Source organism: Bidens hawaiensis, unplaced genomic scaffold (assembly GCF_021521415.1).
Source record: "Bidens hawaiensis isolate Kalapana, Puna unplaced genomic scaffold, B.hawaiensis_p1.1 tig00034294_1, whole genome shotgun sequence".
NCBI lineage: Eukaryota > Viridiplantae > Streptophyta > Magnoliopsida > Asterales > Asteraceae > Bidens > Bidens hawaiensis.
The window spans coordinates 142,317-152,325 of NW_027495934.1; the positions used below are offsets into that span (position 1 = coordinate 142,317).

General features: G+C 39.6%; 1 pseudogene; it reads left to right on the forward strand.

Annotated features, from left to right (window-relative positions):
* The first annotated feature begins 1,564 nt into the window (after positions 1-1,564).
* On the forward strand, positions 1,565-2,778 carry LOC143586072 (E3 ubiquitin-protein ligase ATL6 pseudogene; annotated as a pseudogene).
* The last annotated feature ends 7,231 nt before the right edge of the window (positions 2,779-10,009 follow it).

The following is a 10,009-nucleotide window of genomic DNA, read 5'->3' on the forward strand; positions in this document are numbered from 1 at the left end:
GCCAAACTAAGATTTTTTTTTTTTTTTTTTTTTGTGAAACGGGGGGATAGTAGATAAATATTTTGGTTTTTTTTCTTTTTTTTTTGGAACGGGGGATGGTAGATAAATATTTTGGTTTTTTTATTTTTTCGTTTACTTTGGTTTTATAATTTTTTTTGAATTATTTTTAAAGAGGTTTTTTCCCTTACAAAATGATGTGACGTAGATGATCTAGTGTGTACCATAAAAATATAAGAAAATATCAAGGCATAGGAAAGGGTTCCTTCAGTTCCCACTTTTTTTAAGTTCTCCAATGAACTCACCCATATGTGTGTGTGTGTTGTTTAGAAAACTTGCGGCTCATAGCTTGACTCGTAGATCGCTCAATAAAAGCTTAAATAAATTTAGCTAAAAATACTTGATTTCAAACGGCTTGAGCCCAGCTAGCTCATTTTTGTGACCAAGCTAAAGCTTGGCTTGACTCGTGGCTCGACCTTAAGCTCGTTTTAGTTCGAGCTGAGCCGAGCGGCCTCATTTGATTTCGAGCTCAAACTCACGCCGGTTCCAGACGGCTCGACTTGTCAGTGTATGTGAGAGAGAGAGTGGGCCCACCTCCCCATCCGCCCATCAGATTGCAGCAACAAACCCCCATCAGCCGAACCTCTCTCAACATCGCCACCCACCCCTTTTCCATGTCCTCCAAACCTTGGGAAACAGTGCACGTTGTGGATGCTCTCTAATAGAAATATTTTACTGAATTGTACAGAAAAATTTGCAAAACAACACACTTTTCTGGTTTGTGTGTTGAATTTTCTGGTTTTAGAATATTTTAAGTCAAATACAGCATGGCGGCTTTAACCTAACCACGTGTTCTCTAGCAGGCATCTTTTGAACAAAGCAGCCTTTAATCAATTGAATCTTTAATTCTAAAACAAGACAAAAAAATACTATGTATATATCGCGATAAAAAATTACCACTTAATAAATCAAACGTCTTTTACGTCAACATTCATGTCAATATGATGATAAGACTTTTTTAGAGAGAAAAAAAACTCCATAAACATTTATCAGAGAGATTTCTTTTGTGAAAACATTTCCTTTTGATTTTGAGAAAGTAAGAATATAAAAAAATGGTGTTACTTATAAAACATTTTAGGTGGACAAAATGATCATTTAACCATACAAGAGGAGACGCTGCTAAAATTAATTCTCCCTACACCAACGGCGTAGTTTCTCCTTCAATTCGATAGTTGCTATCCTCCGGTGACAAAATGGTCATTTAACCATACGTACATTAAATAAATTCATAAGTATTTCCAGAATTACAATTGAAATAACGTAATTTGTTTATTTTTATCGTTTGACAAATCTCGTGTAATAAAAGCTATTAAGAATCAACATAGGGGAATTAATATTTAATTATTTATGTGAACTTCCACGTAGAAGATTAGAAGAAGATACCAAATAACCAATGATACAAAAAGTCAAGAAACATGGTCTTTTTATTCTCATCTGACCACCTCACCTTTAAAACCTCACAATTTTCTCTCTACTCCTTCCCTACAGGAGATATCTACCAATCTCAAACATGAATTCAACCGGCAAAAACTTCATATTATTATTATTATTATTAGTATCCATTTACCATGTGGAAGCTCAACCCTCACCACCACCAAATGATTATCCCTATGCCAGATTCAGCCCTTCAATGGCCATCATAATCGTTGTTCTTGTAGCTGCTTTATTCTTTATGGGCTTTTTCTCCATCTACATCCGTCGCTGCTCGAACGACGGCGGCTCAAGAGTCCGTGCCGCCCTATCCATGCGTCGTGCCGGACGCTTAGCAGCCGCCGCCCGAGGCCTCGACTCGGAGGCCCTCGAGACCTTCCCGACCTTCGCTTATTCCACAGTGAAAGGCTTGAAGATCGGAAAGGGTGCACTCGAGTGCGCGGTTTGCCTCAACGAATTCGAGGACGAAGAAACTCTTCGCCTAATCCCGAAATGTGATCACGTGTTCCACGCCGAATGTATAGACGCCTGGCTCGAGCATCATGTGACTTGCCCGGTTTGTCGGGCCGATCTTGTCCCCAAACCGGGCGAGTCAACTCAACTCGATACCGAGTTGGCCGGTGAGAATTCGAATTCTCACCAAACGGCGGAAGAAGGAAGTACGGAGGTGTTGGTTCGGATTAACGAGGAAGTCGTTGATCCGACTCAGGTCCCGATCTCCGACCGGGACCAAATTGTCAACCAGAGCCGGCCACCACGGTTTAGGTCGCACTCCACCGGGCACTCCCTGGTGCAGCCCGGTGAGAACACTGATCGATATACGTTACGGTTACCCGAAGAGGTAAGGAAGCAGGTGATAAGTACGGCCTTACTGAACCGGTGTGGAAGCACGGTGAGGATGGCCGGAGAAGGGAGTGCAAGAAGGGGCTACCGAACCGGAGATGGTAGTACAAGGGGAAGATCATACCGAAGAATGGGTAGTTTAGACCGGGTGGCGGTGCGGTCCGACCGGTGGGTTTTCGCACGTGCGCCTTCGTTCTTGTCACGTGCGTTCTCCGTCAGGCGTCAAAAGGTTGTGTCAGATAACGGTGGCGCGTCAACCTCCGCCACCACGACGGCCGAAAAAGCTCCGGTTAGTGACGCAGCCGGTTCGGGTCGGCCGCCGGTTTAGAATATTGTTTGCCGGTTTGTGATTTGTCTCAGAGTGTGGGGCCCGCACACGAGCTAAAAGTAGGTCGGAGTTGCCAATGTTGACTTTGCGAGTTATGATTTATGAATTTTTAATTGGGGGTATTATTAATTAATTTAAATGTTTGTAAATTTAAGACAAGTGTTTCTTTTTAGTTTCTGAAATTTTAAATTTGTGCATATATTTGTTTGCATGATGTTGTAGCAAAATGTGTTCAATGACAGTGGCTTCTTATGAAGTGTGTATTTTTACCATGTTATTTGATTTTTTTTTCTTATGTAGTATATGGATAACTTGGTAGTATATTGATAACTTAACACTAGAGGTGTGAGTATTTAATATTATTAACTTTTTTGTTTTAGTTTTTAATACTACTTGCTTAGTCGAAGTATTCTCAAGAAAACACTTAGATTAAAATACAAGTAAAAGATTAGAGTTAAAAAGTTTTAAATCTTTTGAAGACAGGTTGTTATTATGGAAGTTTAAGATTTTGTCAGTTGAGACTATTGACTTTAATTAAATCCTTGATAAGTAATCTATCATTGAACTTCTTTTCTTCTCTATATATCATGAACAATAGTTTGATCTCAAACTGGTGGTGACATTTAAGGACTGATGAAAACAGATATCGAGGGAAAGTTATTAAGGTGATTCATTAGACTCTGAGAGCTTATGGGCTGGTGCCAAAAGAAAGTGGGCTCCTCGGTACATGGGTTGCCATTGAAAAAAATAAATTCTTATATTATAATTTACATCTCCAGAATTATATTCAAGGTTTGTTGGGAATGGTCACAAAATCAGATTCTGGATGGGTGTTTGGTTGGGTTTGGTACCATTAAAGGCAAAATTCCCATCGTTATTCTCTATAGTTAGATTTAAAGACTATAAAGTTCCTGATTGCCATAGAAAGATTGGTACCATGATAATATATGGGATTGGAGTTGGGTTAGAGCGCCAAACAATACTATGGAACAAAGTGAACTTTAGGCGTGTCATTCTTTACTAAGGTCAATTATTATTACAAACACTGATGATAAATGGGTGTGGATGGCCGATCGCATGGGCTATTCTCGGTAAAATTAGCGAGAAAAATGCCTGAGATTTAGTCCATTGCTAACGATCTTAGTCCATATGAGTGGAACAATTTGGTCCCGAAAAAAGTAAACGGGTTCGGGTGGAAAGCACAACTCCACTCTCATGAGGAAGAATGTGAACACCCGGAACTAGCGTGCCCTTTCCGTAGAACACTTGTTATTGTATTGCATCAAGTCGGATTGGGTTTGGCATAACACATCGAGATGGCGCGGACTACCATCTTTCTGTTTTCTCAATGAGTGATGTTTCAAAGTATCAAACTGGTTGGGGCCGAAATCAAAGATGTTCAAAGATAATCCAAGTAATTTTTTGGGTTATGGTTTGGTGCATATGGAAGGCAAAAAATGACAAAATTATAATACAGTTAACACGTACCCGACCCAAATCATGGAACATAAAGATTTTAAGTTTCTTGAGAAACCGTGATCTGTCGATATGCTTCATTACTTTAACGGATCTAGTCTTCGATATGAATACGTTTAGGTTAGATTACTTTACTGTGTGTTAGTGTGTATGCTGAAAGGGAATTTGGACAGAGTAACGATATGGACTTGGATAAAATAAGAACTGACATAAAATCAGATAACTTACAGGGTATATATAGGAGATGAGCTAATTCATTAGACAGCTCCTAGTGAATGAGTCTCATTCGCTATCAATACATTAACTACATTCGTTATCTTAACGAATGTCCTCATATGTTACCCTCGTTCATTAACATCCCTTAACGAATGAGGACGAATAAACGTATGGAGATCATTCGCTATTAGCTACTCTACTGAATGAGCCCTTACATTAGCGAATGCGCCAATACTTTAATTAACAAAATACCCCTATACATTATTTAATGCCCAAAATACATTGACAAAGACCGAGACGTAGAATGATGTATCAACAAACTCCCCCTCGTCTCGAGCTCTTTGTTCTTCACTTACTTTACGGCTTTAACCTGCTAGTCTTCCAATCCGCACTGCTATGAATTCCAAATGCATGGCATACAACCCTCTAGAACTACATAGCTTGCTCATTGTCTTTAACGTGTGCCCATCTGATCCAATTCTTGAATAATACATCGTTGTCGGATTCAGATAGGTTGACTAGCCATAATGGATCAATAACCCTTATGAACTCGGTCTTCAACCCAGATCCAATACAATTACCGCTTCGCCGGTCTTCTCGTCATAATACCACCGATTAAACTTCTTATAAAGACTTTGAGGAAAAGTCTTCATAGGAACTTTATTCAATGTTTGCGGCGGTTTAACCTTAAGCACGAGCTTTTTACAACCAGTGCGCGAATCAATCTCATTAATATACTTACGCTCTGGCACATGCGATTTGAAGAATTTGAAACTATAATTTATCTTGTGTACCAAGTGAAGATATAACCAATCAGCTAACTGATTTCCTTCTCGGTTCATGAACGGTTTAGTAAACGTGGCATGGTAAGCACATCAGTATTATGTTTGCAATACTGCATCCCATGCTCCCACTTCACAATGACTACCTTAAGATTCAGTTCGTACATCCACGAGATAATATACCTTTAACGTCTTGACTGCAATAAACTTCTTCATCTGGTATGCTAATTCTTGAGCCTTGACTGCAGATAATCTTCTCGTTCAGTGTATCTTAGGGTCTCGATCATCTTGTTCATCTTCGACTTGTTGTGTGTAAACATACCATCTAAAGTTTGTGTCTCGGGTTCAGATACTTTAGCCTTGCCTTTCACTTTCTCCTTCTCTCTCCCTAGACGCTCTTCAGCTGCTTTAAAATGTTCAGTCGTAAAGAATGGAATCCCTTCATCAGAGCTGTTGGACTAAGTATACAAATCATGATATTCCTCATCCATCACGTCCTCCATTTCAACGTCATTATAACTAAAAGACATATTCCCAGGTCATTCTTATTAAATCTCACCTCCTCACTATCTTCAACCTTAACATCAACCTGTTTCTCTAATTCATCCACCGCCTCTTCATTTAAATTAAGAAGCAAGGTGATTTATTCTTTTGTTAACGAGTGGTCAACAAACTCACCTTCTTCTATTTCATTGGCATTCACCATACTCATAATCACCCCTCTATTATCCACAAAATACCATATTCTCCTTAATAGAGTTCACGGGCTGCACATTAGTGGAATCATGAAACACCACTAATTGCTTATCAGGATCACCTTCAGCTACAACATTCCCAGATGAAGAGGCACCACCACCTAGTTTCTGATCAAATCCACCAGCCTCTAGATCTTTATCATCATCTTGAGCATATCATCTTTGCATGTCAATTGAAGAATCAGCTCATCTTGTTTATCCAACCTCTCCCCCTGAGCAGTCACCAGGGTTCTCAACTCCCAGTTTTCTCTCTGAACAAACTAAACATGCCTCATAATTTGCCTCTAACCAGACCTCATCTGCTCTTGAAACTATATGTCAGCAGCCATATGATTTTCTAAGCTAGAACTTGTTGTGGAGAAGGAATTGGAGACAACACAAATCTAGGAATAACTAGAAAACATGGATATGTTGATGTTGTTGTCATAAGTGTAACCACCGATGACGTAGGAATCGTCGGTGTCTGTGGAATAGATACATTAATAGGAATAGCAAAAGAAGATACAACACCCCTTTGAACTTGCGGTTGTGTCTCCTGGATTTCAACACTAGAACCTCTTCAGGTTCTCTGCATTTTCGGCTTATCTATCGAGATAGCCTTACCCTTAGCTTTACGTTTACGTGCTGCCTCTGCAACACCATCACCATCACCTCCCGGATCACCATTACCACCATTACCATCACCATCCCCACCACCTTCATGTTCGAAATCTGAATCATCGTGGATCCAACGATCATCTGGTGGAGCAACATAATCATCACGAGCTAAATGTTCAACCAACCTCTTGAATCTTGGCTTTGTCTGAGAAGTCTGACCAGGATAAGTTCTGATTCGCCTCATTGAATCTTCATTCATATGCAATAGCTCAATATGATTAGCTAACACCTTTGAGTCTTTGAGTAAATTAGGCTGCAAGTAGTCGATGATCATTTGGAGGAATCTCGGATACATTAGAATCCTCTTCTTGTGAGTCGTGCAGTTCTCCTTCAAGTGATAAAACACCATCTCCGAGAAATTGAACTGCTTGTTCAACAGAAGTGCAACAAACGCTGATTGTATCATAACTCTGCGCTCGTCATATCCTCCTTTTCGTCTTCTAAGGCTATGAATTAGAATATATAACAAATATTTGTAATACTAACACAAGTTCGCCTTGTTATACATAGACTTCCTCAAGTCTCTCTTATACCTTAACCGATCAAATAAACCTTTGATCAACTCACGATCAAACTCACACCGATCTCCACAGTGTCATTAAACTTTAATACGTTATGAATCACATCTACATCAATAATAATCTTCTTCTCTTGCACCTTAGCAACTATGTGATTCTTGCCAAACACTTGGCTATCTCCCAAAACGGTCTGATGATACTACAAGGGACAGGAAAATCAATAGATATGGCATGAAATATCCTTGATCGCTTCAAAAATGCTATAACCCCACCAAACATTGCACAACCAAATAAATCATCTTCCAAGAAAACACAGATGTGTTTTTTTGTCAGATACAAGTTGAGCCACTTCTTCTTCTTCTTCTTGTCTTAGGATTATCAGAAGGCTGATCAGCCGGTGGTGCTTGTTCAACTTGAGGTTGTTGCTCATTAAATGCTTCTTGAACAACTGGCTGCTGTTGCTCGCCTTCGGGAATATTAACCCGAGGAATGTCAGCCATATCTGCACAAACTAACAAGTTAATATTGGAAATATACTTTAAAAATGACAAATTTGTCCTCATTCGTTATACATTAAGAGATAGCGAATGAAAACACATCTCATTCGTTAAAGATCATTAACGAATAGGCACATTCGTTAACAACTTATAATGAACAGATTCATTCGTTAAATTTATGTACATTCGTTATGTAAAACAGACACTTGTTGGTGCATTGTGGCAATAATTCATTTGTCTCGAGTTTATCGTGTCTGTAATCATTACGATGTTTGGTTTGTCATGATAAACTAGTTAGTTTTGTTTTTGGTTTTGGTGAACTTAGCTTCTGGCGAAGTTAGGGACAACTTCGCCTAGGGTGTTAGGCGAAGTTGTCGTAGTATAATAACCTAACTTGCGCCGTCAGTTTGTAAGGTTTTGAGGGGTTGTTCGTTTTGTAAGGCATAGCAGGTTTTGGTGTTTCTGGTTTTCACCTCTAATAGAAAAGTAACCTTTGTCTTACGTGTTACGTGTTCCTTTACGTGTCTCTCGTCTAAACACTCGTATCGTATACGTAGGGGATTCCGTACCCTCGTGTTACGAGATAATCCTGTGTTGATCCGGCTGGGAACCTACAATTAGTATCAGAGCATTTGCTCGTGATTGTGTGGTTCGGGATTATCACACTTGTGTTAAATGAACTCCGCTAGACTTTTCGCGGAATCGTTTCACGTAAAACACCGTCCGTTCAATCCATTCCTACATTACATTGTCCCTGTCGCACTCCATACTACCTTTTAATCATTCGAAACAAGAAAAACACTGCTCAAAATCAGATCTCACGACCTGCGAAGTTGTCGTCACCTGTAGCTAGGGTTTCAGCGAAGTTATAACTGGCGAAGTTATTTGGTGAAACTATTATTTGGTGAAGTTATTCTTTGGCGAAGTTAGTCTTTGGCGAAGTTATTCTTTGGTGAAGTTGTGCATTGGCGAAGTTACTTGGTGAAGTTATTTGGTGAAGTTGTGCATTGGCGAAGTTACTTGGTGAAGTTGTAATCTGGTGAAGTTGTTCTTTGGAAAAGTTGGTCTTTGGCGAAGTTCTTCCTTGGTGAAGTTATACTTTCTTCGTCTTCACGAAATATCGTTTCATTTGGTTCCAGCTCCTGTTTTGGTTTAAAAATGACGTCAATAAACATCACTAAACTGGTGAAAATGGAAGTTGAAGCTGGGTTAGCGACTAAAGCTCCAAAGTTACTTAAAGGCACTGATTTTGTTGCGTGGAAAGACAGATTTGAGCAGTATGTGAAATATCAAGATACAAAGATGTGGGTATGCATTCAGGATGGTTATATCCCTCCAACAACTGAGTTTGAAGGACGTGAGCAACTGAAAAAATATAATAAGATGGAGGACGATGAGAAGAAGATGTACGAGGCAGAAAGTAAGGCACTAGCTGTAATCACCATGGCACTACCTCAGGAAATTCTTCATACTTTCCGAAAGTACAAGACGGCTAGAGAATTGTGGGAAGCATTGGAGAGCCGCTATGAAGGTAACGTCGGAATTCGAAACTCCAAGATAAAGTTACTAAAAACTCAGTTCTCGGTATTCAAGTATTTTAAGAATGAATCGCTTGATGACATCATTACAAGATACTATCACTTGATGACCGAACTGGACAACTACTCCATAAGGTATTCTGAGAGTGAGATTGTGGAAAAACTTCTTGATGCTCTTCCATCAAGATGGGAGATGTACACAGTTCTGATGAAAGAAGATAAAGAATTTGATAGTTTTGATTTAGAGAAGATGGTTAAAAGTTACGTAATTATGAGCTTAACATGTTACGAAAAGAGACGCCTACTGATCAGGTTCAGGATCCGGGAATGTATGGTGCAAAAGGTTCTGCAAACTCAAGCTCTAAAACAGATTCGACCGCCTATTACTCAGGCGGGGAACCAAATTCTACGCAAGATGGTCATGTGATGATGAATATGGATGGAGATATATGCTTTGTAGCAAGTGGAAGTGGTTCTTCAAAATCTCAATCTTCAGTCAGTAATTCTTCTACTAGTGCTTCAAATGTAAATTACTCAAAGATGCCTATGAGTGTAAAATCTGCTGAACAACAATTTGCCCTTTATGCCTCTTTTATTGCGTCTTATGAAAATTACATCAAGGGAAAGATAGTTGACCCTGCAACCTTGGATGAGGACTATGATCAGATAGATGCTGATGACATGAAAGAAATGGATCTGCAGTGGCAAATGGCGATGATAGTAAGAAGGGTAAACGGTTTATGAAGAAGACTGGACGAAAGTTCGTGGGAGAGAGACCGGGATTTGACAAGTCAAAAGTTCGTTGCTACAACTGTCAACAGAATGGACACTTTACGAGAGAGTGCCCAAATGAGAGAGTTGAACAGGGTCAGAACAGGCCTACTCAGCAGAATGGGAATGGAAGTGAAATA